This window comes from Physeter macrocephalus, chromosome 6, assembly GCF_002837175.3.
Source record: "Physeter macrocephalus isolate SW-GA chromosome 6, ASM283717v5, whole genome shotgun sequence".
In the NCBI taxonomy this organism is placed as follows: domain Eukaryota; kingdom Metazoa; phylum Chordata; class Mammalia; order Artiodactyla; family Physeteridae; genus Physeter; species Physeter macrocephalus.
Window position 1 is genome coordinate 77,453,208 of NC_041219.1, and position 12,203 is coordinate 77,465,410.

Sequence of the window (12,203 nt, forward strand, 5' to 3'; positions counted from 1 at the left end):
GCAGGGCGGGAAGGGTAGGCGCAGCACCCGCGGAGGTTGGGGGAAGAGAGGGATTGGAAGCTTGTGGAGCAATAATCTTCCATACATCCTGATGAAGCAAGATTTTGTAATAGTAAAGAAGATACTTGTGACCAGAATAATACTTTAAAAAAAACCTTTAATTGAAAACCTTGGCTAGATATCGCTGGTATATCTGAATATGTCCTTCTAGCCTGTCTCTAATTCAGTCTCCTCATTTGTAAAACATGATTATAATATCCCCTTCTTTTTAGCTCAAAGAAATGAGATATCATCATCCTCATCCACGTATCATGTGTTTTCTTTGAATGCTGCAGCACTTCTTTTTATAATAAATTGGCATCTTCTGCCATCTAGCACTCTTCTAATTCTTTACCGAGGGTCCCAACATGGGCACTGAACCCCCAAGACTACCTTAAAAAGCCAGGAGAATGAAGGAGTGGTGTCCTTAATAAACACACTGGCTGGAATCCAGTGCACTGAATATTTCTGAAGCACTGGGTCTTCAACTCATAGGTTTCTACTTATCCTGACAATGCTGAGTATACTGTGAGCCGTCCACAATTTCTAGTTGAATTTCTTCAATTCCCTATGTTTATAAGAAGATAGATTAAATAGAGGTTGGTAACCAAACACTGCTGAGACCTGAGACACAATTCAGCGAGTGGCCTCTGCAAAAAATCTAACACAAGCTCGTTGCCTATCTTAGCTACTAAATACCCCACTTAGCACTTTGCTCCTTAATTCCAAAACCTTGGATTTGGACACGACCTATGAAGAAGCCATGAATTTCCTCAGAATGGACAAAAGAATGATGATTTGGCAAACTGCGGCTTCTGGTCCAAAATATATACATTTCCAATTCATTAAATTATAGTGAAACAGTGCCCAACTTTTATGGCTTCTTAGTTCAGTGAAATTCGTTTTCACAAAGATGAAATCTTCTTCTCTCTGCTTGCCAAAGCCAAGGCAGAGTTTCTTTATTCCTATAAAAACTTTATTGCTACAAGCCTCATCCACCTCCTTAAACTCATTCTGAAATCATTTTGAACTCAGGAACTCTCTCATATCTCTGCCAGATTAATCTTACAGAAGTGCTACAGGACCTCTAGAAAAAAAGTAGGAGAAAATCTTAGTGACTATATTAGTTTGCTAGGACTGCTGTAACAAAGCACCATGAACTGAATAGCTGAAACAACAGAAATTTATTATCTCACAACTCTAGAGGTTGATAGTCCAAGGTCAAGGTGTCAGCAAGACTAGTTACTTCTGAGGGCTGCGAGGAAGAATCTGTTCAATGCCTTTCTCTTCTTCTAGTGCTTTGTAGCATCTTTGGCATCCTTTGGTTTATGGATGCATCACCCCAATCTCTGGCTTATGGTCACAGGGCATTCTCCCTGTGTGTGTGCGTGTGTCTGTGTGTGTGTGTGTGTGTGTCTGTCTGTCCATCTCCAAATTTCCTCTTTTCCTTATAGGACACCAGTCATATTGGATAGGCCACCCTAATAACCTCATTTTAACTTGATTCCCTCTACAGAGACCCTATCTCCAAATAAGTTTACATTCCGAGGTTAAGTCGGGGTTAAGACTTCAACATATTAATTTGGGGCCGGGGGGAGTGGGAGGGGGGAGGACACAATTCAACCAATAACAGTGACCTTGTGTTAGTTAGGCAAAGATTTCTCACAAACTATCAAAGAAGAAAATTGATAAGCTGGATGCCATCAAAATTAAATACTTCTGCTCTTTAAAAACCACTATTAAGAAAGTGAAAAGACAGATGAGCCACAGATTGGGTGAAAATATTTGCAAAACATACATTCAATAAAGCACTTGTGTCTAGAATACGTACGGAAATTTTACTCAATAAGAAGAATAGGAAAAATACAACTCATAATAAGAAGACAACCCAATTAGAAATGGGCTAAAGATTTGGACAGGTATATCATCAAAGAAGATACATAAATGGCCAATAAGCATGTGAAAAGATGCTCAAAGTCACTAATGATCAGGGAAATGAAAATCAAATCCACAAAATAACTCTGCATACCAATACAATAACCACAATCAAAACAATCGACAATATCAAGGGTCAGCAAGAATGTGAAGCAACTGAAACCTTCATGCAGTCACTTTGGAAACCAGCAGGGCAGTTTCTTGTAAAAGTAATCATACACCTACCATGTAACACATCAATCCAAATCCTAGGTATTTACACACGAGAAACAAAAATCTATGTTCACACAGAGGCCTCTAAATGAATGTTCATAACAGCTTTATTCATGGTAGCCAAAACCTGGAAACACACAAATGCCCATCAACTGGAGAATGGATAAACAAATTTGATATATATGTACAATGGGATACTACTAAGCAATAAAAAGCAGGAATTATTAATACATGTATAAAAAGACTACATACTCTATCTATATTTCCATTTACATAGCATTCTAGAAAAGGCAGTATTGCAGGGAGAGAAAAATCAACCAGTGGTTGACAGGAGCTGGGGGTAGTGGAAGGGAATTGGCTGAAAAGGGACACAGTGGAACTTCTGGGGGTAATGGACATTTCTGTATCTTGACTGTGATGATGGTTAGATGACTATACATTTGCCAAAAATTCATTGAACTAGACACTTAAGAAAGTGAACTTATTTTATGTAGATTACGCTTGAATATTTTTTGAGTGCTGCAGTATTTTTCACTTTCTCAAGCATCCATAAAGTTTTCTGGAGCAACACCCCTCCCATTCTCCCCCACCCAGTCATCAATGACTAGGGAGTGTAGCTTTCTCCTTTTGGCTCATCCCTGGAGCCAGCTTCCTAGTAAGAACGCAATAGATACTTGCTGACCTTGTTATTCTCCATCTATGGAATGGGATAAAAACAGTGTTTCCAATTCTTCCTGCCAAATAAATTAGGTTCTGATTCCATCTGCTGCTTAGTTCCTTCCCCCCTCTCCCCCTGAGCAGGATTAAGCAAGATTTGGGTTCTTGGAGGCAGAATTAGGAAAAGGAGGTGAGAATGAAAGGTCTATTCTAGTGAAAACAGGTGTGACAGTAGAAAGGAGCCTCACTTCCCAGGGGAGTCTCACATGCGGAAGTGTGGAGGGCCCAGGGCAATGCTGGGAGGGGTGGGCTAGGGGTGGGTTAGAGAGAGTACTGGGTGGGTCAGGGAGGGTGAGGGAGAGGGTCCTTCTGTGGATGAGCTAAGAGATGAAATATAATCAATAAGATTTTACAACCGTTTACAACGTTCAAAAATCTTCATATGTTTGATATGTTATGACTTTATTGAACCCTTGTAAGAACTCTATGGGGTGAATAAGACAGACCGTATTTGGATTATCTGAACTAAATGATCTGACGGTGGCTGATATTCAGCTCAGTGGCAAGAATCTGAACCCAGGGACTCCAAAGCATGTCCTCTTTGTTCTTTCTGCAACCTCTTGCTCTCTCTGGTCTGGGGAGAAACATGGAATACAGACAGAGACCCTAAAGCAGAAACTTAGTTGCTGGCTTTCCAGGATTACAAGAGACATGCCTGGACACCTTCGGTGACAAGGGTCTCTCACAAAGATTCAGGAGCGTGTTAGGTCTCACAGGTCATCATCTTCCTCTTGGCTGTTCAACCACTCTTGATCCCAAAGACTTGGCTAAACAGCAGGCCCCATGGAGTACCAGCCCACATCTCAGGAAACAGTGAGATACAGTTTCCGCTTCTGCATGTCTTGTGGAATCCATATTTATCATAAAGAAAGGATCAAACTGATCTGCTTGTCACCATCCCCTATGGAGTTCCTCTATAGAATATGGTTTTGCCCAAAACCCCACAGAGGCATCTGGGATCCCTCATTTTCATCAGAAAAGGACTATCGGTGTGGTGGGGAAATGAGGGGGAGAGGCTGTGACTTCAAGGCCGATGATACAAGTAACCCTGCTATCGTGCTATATTTCCTGAAGTAGTAAGTATACAGGCGTGTGTTTTGTGCTGGGGAGAGGCCGGGGGGTGGGGTGGGAGGGGAGGGTGTGACACAGTGTAAACCTACTCCTCCGGTGCTCTTACATTTTTGTTTTAAATCCTTTCAGGCATCTCACCCACTCACTATTTCTCCACTATGTTCTCTCAGCTTTGCCACTCAGAGTGTGTTGATGCAGAATTTAGCCAGTGAGGGAAGAGAAACACCCATACTATTATTTTTTTAAATGACTCTGAGCCCATTTCACGAGCAGCATGCCTACGTAGGCATCATTTATCACTAAGGGATTATAAAAGTCCTTGAAATAATCATTTTTAATACTGATACAAATCATCAGTGGATTATATTATTTATTACATTTTAAAGTTTCATAAAAAGTCATGAAATAATCTGGTCTGTAACTCAAAGTTTGAGTGTTTTCAAAATAAAAGCTACATGATTTTAAAATATGAATATATTTTAATATAGTACAGACAAATGAAGAGCCATGCCTGTTGTATTCAGAGTAACTTAATATCATTCCACTCTGTTACACTGTCATAAAGAAGGGTTATCAGCTCAGCAGCTGCACTATATCAGTTGCTGTTGTTGGAATTCAGGGGTCTACAAACTAGTCGACCATATTTAACTGAACCAAAGCATATACACAGCAGTTGTTGAATCAATATAGGATTAAGAAAGGATTGTTGACATTACATCACTTTAATCATAGATGTTAATCCCTATAATAAAGTCAACCATTGCAATGTTTGCAAAAAACAGAATGAGATCATAGGACTGAACTTTTTACCTGAGATGAAAGAATCCATCTGGAGAGATCACATTACAGCAGCAGCCCTTGCTGCTGCTCTCTTGTATCTCATCCCAGCACTTCACGGTAGGGCCTCCCCATCTTGTGTGGGTGTGTTTATCAGGAGTTATTAGGACTAGCCTCAGCAGCCAAGAATTAGTAAACAGCCTGTGATTTGGAGGCTTATGAAAAGGATCCCCTTCCACAAACAGATCTCCTCTACCTTCTATCAGGCTATCTGAAACCAAGCTCTTGAAGACTTCCTGATATTTTTGCTGCTAAATAGGTTTGTTTGTTCTTTCTCCAAAGCACAAGACTTGCAGAGCTGACCCTGTCATCTGGTGGATGGTGATGCATACAGCACTAGAAATGCCATGAGTTTGGAATGGATAACTGACACACGATGAGGTTCATAATCCAGTCACTTATGCCTTTTCTGTTAAAATGTGTATTAGCTAAATACACAGTATAACATATATAACAAGACTTAGAATCACATGATACCGCTTTATCAATTGAAACTTGACTTGCTTTTACAAACTTAAAGTGAAAATTTTCTGAGAATATCACAAGGCTCTCAAACTATGTTTTACATCAAAAACCCATCTGTCCACTTTTGTGTGATTGCTTATCTAATCAGAGAAAGAAATCATTTTTTTCTATCCTACTCATTAGTCCAAAGCATCATCTCAACTTGCATCTTCTATTGTGTCTGCAAAATTCCATTGCCTTCTCTCTTTCTTTGCATCTCGTTTTTTTCCCAAGATTAATTGAAGAAAATCACCAAGAAACTAAATACTTTCATGTTTGATGTAGGTCCTATTAAGGGGTTTTCCCAAACCTGCTCAAAATTCAACTTAGACATGTGACCAACCTCCTGTAACATCACACTGATCCCCAACCCCCTTGAATGTTGTGCACTGAAGTGAACAAAACAACAGACATAACATCTGACTGAAACTCTGGGCCAGCTTTGTTTTTGTCTTGTCTTTCTTCTGAACACTGTAAATAGGTTTTGAAAATACGCTAACAATTTTTTTAACATACTTGGAGGCTATTTGGTATAAATATGGTGGTCGTTTAATGAATCTTCCCATGACTTCTCTTGAAAACCACAGGAAAAACACACAGAGTTTTTAAAGCCACAAACTCAGTTTTCATGAAACTGGGAAACATAGAAAACCCGCTAAGTCTAAATTGAAATGGAAGTGCTTTAAAAAGCAGCTGAGCAGAAGGCAGGAAGGAGAGAGCACAGGAGAGCAGAGGGATGTAGCAGCAACAGACCTCAGAAATCACCAGTGAAAGTATTCTCCCAGAAGAGGAGGACCTCACCTGAATGAGACCTGCTGTGGACAGGACTGACTTTGAATAGTTTTCAAGTGCTGGGGAAGAGAGAGAGAGAAAGATGGAAGGTGCCCAGAGGTATCAAGAGTAGCAAATATCAAAAGCAGCAGCCAAAATGAAGGGATCACCTTCTCAGGTAGGTACAGCATTGGGTGAAGCAACCAGGGGAGCACAAAAACAGGCTGAAGACACCACACTGAACCAGGTGAAGTTCAGAGGGGCATACACAGAGGTGCCAGTTTTAAAGAGAAAAAGGCAGGGAGAAGGGGGCAGAAAAAAAGATTTGAAATAGAAATGACTGATAATTTCCCACATTTGATGAAAAACATTACACAGCCAAGAAGCTCAAGAAACCCTAAGTAGGATAAATTCAAACATATCCATACCTAAACACATCATAATCAAACTGTCTAAGGACATAAAGAAATTTTTTAACACAGCAAGAGAAAAGCAATCCACCACAAAGGATCCTCAATAAGATTAACAGCTGACTTCTTCAGAAACAATGGAGGCCAGAAGAGAGTGGGATGATAAAGTGCTCAAAGAAAAGAAAAAGTCAACTAAAGAGTATATATCCAGCAAAACTATCCAAAAATGAAGGTGAAATAGAGACATAACCAGATTTTTAAAAGACTTAGAAAAATTGTTGCTAGCAGATCTGCCCCTACAATAAATTCTAAAAGAAATCCTTCTGGCTGAAAAAAACAAAAAATGAAACTAGACCTTGAATTCACATGAAGAAATAAAGAACATGGTAAAGGTAATTACATAGCGGGTTAGTTTCCTATGGCTGCAGTAACAGATTACCAAAGACTTAGTGGCCTAAAACAAGGCATATATACTATCTCATGAAGTTTAGAAGTCCAAAACATATCTCACTGGGCTAAAATCAAGGTGTCAGCAGGTCTGCATTCTTTTCTGGTAGTTCTAGGGGAAAATCCACTGAATTCCCTCTTTCAGCTTCTATAATTTACCTGTATTCCTTGACTGTGGTCCTCTTCCTACATCTTCAAGGTCAGAAATGGTGGGTTGAGTCCTTCCCCTATCACTCTGATCTTCTCTTTTGCTTCCCTCTTCCACTTTTAAAAACATTGTGATTACATTGTGTCCACCTGGCTAATCCAAGATAGCCTCCCCTGTCTTAAAGTCAGCTGCTGAGCAGTCTTAATTCTATAACAGGTTTTGAAGATTAGGACATGAACATCTTTGGGGAACCATTATTCTGTCTACCACACATAGGTAAATGTATAACACAACATAAATGTATTTTTTACTTATTTCTTCTCTTAACTGATTTAAAAGACAACAGTATAAAATAATAATGATACTGCTATATTGATGTACTTCTAACTAATAAAGATGTAATCACTATGACGATGGTAAAATTATACACAATTAATAACAATGCAAGGGAGGAGGGAACAAAGGGAGCTATGTTGAAGCAAAATGTATATATGTATGTATGTGTGTGTGTGTATACATATATATATACATATATATATACATATATACCATTGGAATTAAGTTAGTATTATTCTAAATGGTACACCAGAATATCTATTTAACATAAGAGAAGGTGATAAAGGAGGACTGAAAAAAGACATGAGATGTGGAGAAAAGTCTTTCACTATACCAACAAAGGAGATAACCCTTGAGCCTGCTTACCTACAAATCACCTGCCAGTAGCTAGTTCAGGAAAATATAAACTACAAAAATAACTGATATAGATAGTGTCTATAAAAATTCTGTACAATAAGAAAATGTGGGAAAGCACCGCAAAACTTTCCTATAAATAAGAAAATCCACCAGAAAGACTTGTCACAGACCAGATAAGAACTGTATTCAAATAAAATCACAATTATGAAGGAAGACAGCAAAGCAGAAATAGAAGAACTAAGAGAAGAAAGGAAGAGACACAGATGTTGATGGCAGGATCCATAAGAGGAAGAAGAGAAAGAGGAGTTGTCAGGACTCAGGAAAGAAAACCAAAATCAAATATAAAGATTTATTAAAAAGCACAAGGGAAAATAGATACTATGGAAAGCACAGTAAGAGATAGGCAGGAAAGAAGTGGAGAAAGCAAGCAAAATTAAACCAAAATAGAGAAAGAAATCAAAGGGATTAGAGACAAAATCATAGATACAGAAGACAAGTAAATTATATCCCACACATGCACAGAGTCCAAAAGAAGAAAGTCAAAACAGTGGAATAGAATACGTATTTGAAAATATAATTATAGAAAATAGTCCTGAAATACATGACCTGAGCCTACCTATTGAAAAGGCACACTGTATATCAGGGAAATTTGATCCAGCTTCAACAAAACAGACATGTCTTAGTAAAGCCATTGTCTTTAAACAGGCAGAAAATCATTTGGAAATCCAAGCAAAAAGATTATATCATTTGAAAAAGAAAAAAGAAATCAGAATGATGGCAGATGTCAGATTACTCAAAAGCAACATTCAATGCCAGAAGATAGTTTCAACACTTATACTCAAGGACAGTATGAACCAGCCAAGTTTTACTTCTAATATAAAGTTTCAACCTAAGGCGTATAAAATGAGTCAGAATTCTTGGTTCATGACATATCTGCATTCTTAGTCCATACATGTCCTCATTTATGTATCAATATTATATGTATATGTATTTGATTTATGATAACTTTATCATGTTAATTATTGATTATTAAAATAAGCCATTATGTTAAATAACATAAATACCCATGAAACCAACATGAGAACTCAAACAATAACCTTCATCTACCTTTCCCATCCCATCCATTTAACTTCCCCCACCAGAAGGAATCACCATCCTGACATTTTTTTATTATTCCCTTGAACACATATAGTATTGTCACATATATGTGTTCATAAATAAAAACTGCTTAGTTTTAGTTGTTTCAGCCTTACACAAAGGGCATCATATTTATGATGATAATCTTCTGACACTTCATTTTCTCACACATTATTAGCATATGTCATTGAATATAAGGCCCAATCAAATGTAAGATACAGCATTATTTTATGTAATAAAATAAGAAAAAATAATATCTTCTAATTAAATGATGACATGCCATCAATTGTAAGATATATCACAATTTTACAAGTATTAAAATGACAAAGATGAGAATTAGTAAAATACAGCACATTGCTAAGATTTTGTCTATACTATCGAGTGTAACTATAGATTATTAATTTTGACTGGTATATAAAGTTTAATTTGAGGAATATACCTTGATTTACTTATCTATCTGTTTTTTGGTGGTCATTCAGTTTTTACTATCATAAACAGTGCTGTTATGAACAGCCCTCTCTGTGACTCCTGGTATACCTGTGCATGAATTGTCCCTGAATAGACATGAAATTTCTGAGTCCTAGAGTAGTGAATGTTTATGAGTTGTGGCAAACCTGCTTTCCAGTGGTTGTACCAATTTATACTCTTGCCAGAAAGAGAGCTTTTAGTCACATTCCTTCCAACAGTTAATTCTACCAAATTGCTTTGAACATTCCAGAATTCAGGGAATGTTTGTGTGAGCTCTTCTCAAGGAAACTACTAGAGGAAAAACTGTAACCAGTCAAGGGATGACTGAGGAAGCCTCAGTAAAAAGACTTCTTACGGGCAGCAAATATATCTACCCATAGATATAAGATCAAAAAAAGAGAAAAATAAGGGTGACAGAATAGAATATATGTGGTATGTGATCTGACAACTTAAAAAAGATAACCTAAAAAAACGGAAAGATAAGAGGGAAAGTGGAAAAAAGAATAAGCTCACTGACTGCTTCATCTATAATACCGAGAAACCAAGAGACATATTAAGTTGAAAAATTAAGTTTTAGAAGTAAAACATACTTGACAGTACAAAAGTCAACACTAAGAAAGATGACATTATTTACCAAAATTGTGGGATGGAGGGGAAGGGATGAAGGGGAAGAAGAGAATACAAGCAATTTTAATGCTGCTTATATTAGGAAAATTCTAGATATTATTCTAAAGAAAAAAGAAAATAAAGGTATTAAAGATATAATTATGTAGTCACTATCAGAAAGAAAGAGACTACATAGAAGAGACTTTTTAAATGTTACACATGGACTTCCCTGGTGGTCCAGTGGCTAAGTCTCTGTGCTCCCAATGCCGGGGGCCCAGGTTTGATCCCTGGTCGGGGAACTAGATCCCACATGCCACAACTAAAGATCTCGCATGTGGCCCCGAAGATCCCACATGCCACAACAAACACCCGGCTCGGCCAAATAAATAAATAAATATAAAAAATAAAAAAGGAGGAGCTGTGAATTTAAAAACAATAATAAAATGTTATACATATCATAGATCTAAAATTAACCAATAAATGTAGGTTTAATTTACCTAATAAAAGAAAAAGATTGATTTTCAGATTGAGTCACAAATCTAGGTCACAAACCCAATTCCTAGGCTATATATAAGAGTAACACTGAAAACAAAATTACTCAGAAAAGTTAAAAAGATGAACAAAGACATACCAGGAAAAAGCAAAACAAAAAGAAAGTGGCTGTTGTAATAAAATATTAGAGAAGATAGAAATCAGGCCAAAAAGCAATAATAAAGGCACTTTATAGTGTCAAAGCATACAAACCAAAATGAAGATGTAACAGCTCTGAATACCTCTGTACTAAACAGTGTAGCAACAATATTGATAAAAGCAGAAATTATAGGAGGCACAAGGAGAAACAGGTGGAAACAGTAGTGGAAGACTTTACTTCATTTCTCTCAGTCCAGGTCAGATCAAATGGACAAAAAAAACGGTATATTTCTGCTTCTGGATATGATGGAATTCATGGCAGGAAAATGCTCCCACTGAGAACTACAAAATCCAGATAAACCTTTTAAATCGTGTTTACTAAGGTATCAGAGAGCTGCAAAAGCAAAGTACTAGAGGTTGAGAGACAGAACATTTGTAAAGTTGCTGAGAATTGGCAGTTGACTATTCCAAGAGGTATTTGCCAGTTCTGAGCCTGGGCTGAAGACTGAGGATCTGAGCTAGGTCCAGACAGAAGGTCTCTGCTGGGGAGACAGAGAAACAGCTTTGGGTGGGCATTCAGGACCGGAATGCCAAAGCTGGAGACCTGAGATCTGGTCTCCCCCATCAAGGCATTCAGCTAATTCTAAAGATGTGCATGGTGGAAGATGAGAGAGCTAAGCTGAAAACCACTGAAAAGCAGGGCAGAAATTCCCATAGTTCTTGGCGCTAAGGAGACCCAGACCTACTGATCTCTTAACTGAAACTCTGAAGGGCCAAGCCCTAGGTACAGGGCAAACAAGCAGTAGACTGAATCTTACCCAAACTGCAAACTAACCTCAACCCAGACCAGTCTCTGATTGTATTACAATGAGTTCCCCCTTCTTCTACTCTGTTATCTTAAAGAAAATTTTGAACTTTCTCCATTGAAAGGCATCATCATATGGAGGCTCTTTTTTCTTTTTCTTTTTTTTTTCTTTTTTTTTTTTTTTTTTTTTTTGCCTTGCGGGATCTTAGTTCCCTGACCAGGGATCAAACCGTGCCCCTTGCAGTGGAAGCATGGAGTTCTAACCACTGGACCTCCAGGGAATTCCCGGGCCTCTATTTTTTTTTTTTTTTTACACAAGTTCCAGTATTAAATAAGAATTACTCAGCATGCAAAGATAAGAACCATATGACTAATTATCAAGAGAAACAAACAAATACATAGAGGGGCTAGGTAAGGAAAAGATTTATACAGAGTTTTCCCTAAGTGCATCTTAGAACCAGGAGCAGAGGAAACAGCCAAGCTCCCCCTTCCCAACCTCCCAGCTGCCATCCTGCAACCATATGAATTTCCTGGAGTTCTGGCGACTTTTAGCTTCTCCCCTCTCTCAGGGGCAAGGACCACTTGCCCTTCAAAATTCCTTTTTCTCTTCATAGCCTAGCAGAAGGGGGAAAAATTATATTCACAAGAGATGATAGAGGTTTAGGAACATAAAAACCTAATCCAAAATCACAGTAGGGCTTCCCCGGTGGCGCAGTGGTTGAGAGTCCGCCTGCCGATGCAGGGGGCACGGGTTCGTGCCCCTGTCCGGGAG